At 42.2% G+C, this 5,000-nt stretch overlaps 1 non-coding gene across 1 annotated transcript in view; it reads left to right on the forward strand.

Annotated features, from left to right (window-relative positions):
• Nucleotides 1-3,569: 3,569 nt before the first annotated feature.
• Nucleotides 3,570-5,000, forward strand: part of LOC123719165 — a 1,906-nt gene continuing 475 nt past the window's right edge. Inside the window, exon 1 of the ribosomal RNA XR_006755232.1 lies at nucleotides 3,570-5,000. This exon is cut by the window's right edge and continues 475 nt beyond it. This is a non-coding gene — a ribosomal RNA (small subunit ribosomal RNA).

Raw genomic sequence — 5,000 nt, forward strand, 5'->3', positions numbered from 1 at the left:
GATTTTTTTTTAATTATCAACAGCGTGTGTGTGTCCAACCGATGAGAGACGACGACACGAAGAATACACAACAAACAAACAATCAATCAATAATCAATTATATAATATAAAAAAATATTATATTTTTGTAAACTCTATTAAACAAAACAAAACGATACATAGTTTTGATTAACAGGAGAGTTTTTATTTTTAAATATTCAATTTTAACTAGAAACGTATCGCTGTCGCTAACAAAACCCCGCTAGTTACAACACACATATAATTGACAGAGTTGTAGATATCGTGCCGTTGAGCGGCATCTTGTCGCGTCGCGTGGCGATCTTGTACGAGAAACATTCGGGCGCGAAGCTGCCGACCGGCCGGTCGGTCGCGCGTCGCTCTTGTACGAGAAACATTTTCTATTTTGTATTGTAAAACACGCAACGCACAATAAATATATAAAAAATACATACATAAATACATATATAACATACACACATACAAAATGATAAAAATTCATTTTGCAATCATATAAAAATAAAAAAATAAAAAATATTAATATACAAACCTAAACCTAACCTACACCTAACCGAACAATGGATGATAATTGGTTTTTGTACTGCTCCGACGCTACGGGAAATGCAGCCCCTCCACCCTTGCGTACCAAAAGCGCAGGGCATTATTATTCAAGCCTACGCAGCCTCGGCTTTTTTGGTCGCCTTCGGCGACCAGCCCTCAGCCGCTACGGCTTGCATGATGCCCGCGCTTTGGGTACGGCGGGTGAGGGCTGCTCTCCCTGCGCGCCTCCGAGCTTTTATATACACTCTAGGGGTAGGGCAGACAAGACCGCGTGGATAGTGGGGCGCTCTGATTCGGTTTTGGGTACTTTTTGGATATTCAATAAGTAAGTAAGTAAGTAAGTAAGTAAACACTCAATTCTCACTCAAGAATTACAATATAATACACAAAATTTACAACTTACAAACAATGAAATGAATGATCTTTTTCTCGTATGCATCGCAAATGATCGATACTTTCAAAATAATCTGAACCCTTACACTTAGTCAACTCAAAGTGATTGACGTTTGACATCAATTTTATGTCCGGTTTTTATGAAATAGATTTGGTCGGCGGTCGGTAACGGCCATATATGTCTTATATATCAATTTGTATGAAAAAGTTTCAAAAAAAACAAAAAAAAAAACTCAATCAACTAAGTAAGTAAGTAAGTAAGTAAGCAAGCACTTAAGTTTCTTTTAGTGAGTACTATCTAGAATAATTAAAAATATCGACATTTAAATCGACGGTCCTATTTGGAAGGTTAACCTATAGCCCTAATAATAATTATATTATTATGATTATGACAATGTTGATGTTGTTGCACTAGACACACCATAATAAACCATAAATAGTTTTTCTTACCAGAAGAGTTTTTATTTTTAAATATTCAATTTTAACTAGAAACGTATCGCTATCGCTAACAAAACCCCACACCACACACCACCACACGTTACACACATATACTTGACAGAGTAGATACTATCTACATATCTATCGACAGAGTTGTAGATATCGTGCCGTTGAACGGCATCTTGTCGCGTCGCGTGGCGATCTTGTACGAGAAACATTTTCCTCTGACATTGTATCGGAATAATTATTATAATTCATTATTATACATACATACATACATACATACATACATACATATTATTAATAAATATAATTGTTTTTTTGTTTTTTCTTTTCTTCAAATAAACCCACATTGCCATTTCTCTGAGCGTGTGCTGCGAGCTTCAACGAGAAACATTCGGCGCGAAACTGTCGAGCGGCCGGCCGTCGCGCGCCGCACCTGTACGAGAAACATTTTCCTCTGACGTTGCATCGGAATAATTATTATAATTCATTATTATACATACATACATACATACATACATACATACATACATATTATTAATAAATATAATTGTTTTTTTTTGTTTTTTCTTTTCTTCAAATAAACCCACATTGCCATTTCTCTGAGCGTGTGCTGCGAGCTTCAACGAGAAACATTCGGCGCGAAACTGTCGAGCGGCCGGCCGTCGCGCGCCGCACCTGTACGAGAAACATTTTCCTCTGACGTTGCATCGGAATAATTATTATAATTCATTATTATACATACATACATACATACATACATACATACATACATATTATTAATAAATATAATTGTTTTTTTTTGTTTTTTCTTTTCTTCAAATAAACCCACATTGCCATTTCTCTGAGCGTGTGCTGCGAGCTTCAACGAGAAACATATCTATCAATACAAATGTCTATTCAAAAAAAAGAAAACAAACAAAATCATATCAGTCAATAAAATAAATAATAATATTTTTTTACTACTACTACTAGTACTACTACGTGCTACTACTGCACGCCAATACACATACATAATAAAATGAAAAATCGTCTCTCTCTCGCTCGCTCTACGAGAAACATTCGACGTCCGCTCCAATGCCGACGCGGACTATTGCTCTCGGTATAGATGTGGAGCGAAACAGTCGTGCGCACAGCGTCGACTCGTTCTCGTTGCCGCGCGCGTCGTTCGTCTCAAATAGACACGAACGACGGACGAGAGAGAATAGAATGTGTTCTTGTTTTTGTGTTTGTGCGAAGTGTGAGAATATTATATACATATATTCGCGCATGGATGATATAGATATGGGTATGGATTTTCGGAGGAAATTATATCAAATTCGTATTTCGAATGCGAGACCGCCGAGATCTTTCCCAGCTCTCTCTCTCTCTGTGTGTGTGGTGTATAGTACATTTTATATATCTCTCTTGTGTCAACACAAAATAACAAAGAATATACATACTACTCCTCCTCATATTTTATATAATATAATATAAAATTATATTATAGCACCGCGTTCGCAGACCGTATGGTGATGTTACCAATCGACCAAGATTTGGGACCGTCTCCCCCGGTGTTATCTGTGATGTTAAAAGAATACGCTTCTAGGCACACCTCAACGCAGGGCGCCTAGCGTGTTCGACACGTGCGCGGTCGCCACGGCGACCGTATATGTAAAGAATGTATAAAAGAGGACGCACACGCGCCCATCGTCGAAACGGTGTGCGCAGCGTCGTGTTGGAATTTATCCCTCAAGCTCCGGGCGTTGATCGTATCTAGTGCGAATCATGCGTGTGTGTGCGCATGTAATTGCCAGCCGAGTTTTAATATGTTTACAATAACGTATTGAATAAAAATTGAGAAGTTGCGTTTAGATGAATGTTCAATTTTCAAATTGTCACAACATCGATTCCCGCCCGCGGGGTCGTGTTCGTTGCAGTTTTATGTCCCTCACAGTGGTCGAGCATCGTTGTACATCACCTCGTTGCGAGATCGTGACGGGACGGCCGCTCGTAGACCGGTCAAAGTTAGTCTATCGATATGAAGCGCGAACGTCGCGTCGCGTGCAAATTCGACGCGTTACGTTCACGCGTGTCGAGAAGGCGCGCGCGCAAGCGCGCGCCCCTCGACGCCGCCGAGCCAGCGGCTCGCCGAAGCCGCGTGACCGCGGTGTAGGCGTGTCGTTTGCGTAAGCAGCTCCCTGGTTGATCCTGCCAGTAGTTATATGCTTGTCTCAAAGATTAAGCCATGCATGTCTCAGTGCAAGCCGTATTAAGGCGATACCGCGAATGGCTCAATATATCAGTTTTGGTTCCTTAGATCTTACTCAGTTACTTGGATAACTGTGGTAATTCTAGAGCTAATACATGCAATCAGAACTCTGACCAGTGATGGGATGAGTGCTTTTATTAGATCAAAACCAATCGGCGGAGGGCCATGCGTCCGAAGTCGTTAATTTTGATGAATCTGGATAACTTTTGCCGATCGCACGGTCCAGTACCGGCGACGCATCTTTCAAATGTCTGCCTTATCAACTTTCGATGGTAGTTTCTGCGACTACCATGGTTGTCACGGGTAACGGGGAATCAGGGTTCGATTCCGGAGAGGGAGCCTGAGAAACGGCTACCACATCCAAGGAAGGCAGCAGGCGCGCAAATTACCCACTCCCGGCACGGGGAGGTAGTGACGAAAAATAACGATACGGGACTCTTACGAGGCCTCGTAATCGGAATGAGTACACTTTAAATATTTTAACGAGGAACAATTGGAGGGCAAGTCTGGTGCCAGCAGCCGCGGTAATTCCAGCTCCAATAGCGTATACTAAAATTGTTGCGGTTAAAAAGCTCGTAGTTGCATTTGTGCGCCGCGCTGTCGGTGCACCGCATCCGCGGTGATACTGACACGTCTGCGGAGCATATCGTCGGTGAGCCGGCGGTAAAACGCCGGTTCAATATCAAAATCCTATCGCGGTGCTCTTCGGTGAGTGTCGAGGTGGGCCGACAATTTTACTTTGAACAAATTAGAGTGCTCAAAGCGGGCTCAAAATGCCGCTTGAATATTTCGTGCATGGAATAATAGAATATGATCTCGGTTCTATTTTGTTGGTTTTCAGAACTCCGAGGTAATGATTAATAGGGATAACTGGGGGCATTCGTATTGCGACGTTAGAGGTGAAATTCTTGGATCGTCGCAAGACGAACATCAGCGAAAGCATTTGCCAAAGGTGTTTTCATCAATCAAGAACGAAAGTTAGAGGTTCGAAGGCGATTAGATACCGCCCTAGTTCTAACCGTAAATATGTCATCTAGCGATCCGCCGACGTTACTACAATGGCTCGGCGGGCAGCTTCCGGGAAACCAAAGATTTTGGACTCCGGGGGGAGTATGGTTGCAAAGCTGAAACTTAAAGGAATTGACGGAAGGGCACCACCAGGAGTGGAGCCTGCGGCTTAATTTGACTCAACACGGGAAATCTCACCAGGCCCGGACACCGGAAGGATTGACAGATTAACAGCTCTTTCTTGATTCGGTGGGTGGTGGTGCATGGCCGTTCTTAGTTGGTGGAGCGATTTGTCTGGTTAATTCCGGTAACGAACGAGACTCTAGCCTGCTAAATAGGCGTCGTCATT

This window comes from Pieris brassicae, unplaced genomic scaffold, assembly GCF_905147105.1.
Source record: "Pieris brassicae unplaced genomic scaffold, ilPieBrab1.1, whole genome shotgun sequence".
NCBI lineage: Eukaryota > Metazoa > Arthropoda > Insecta > Lepidoptera > Pieridae > Pieris > Pieris brassicae.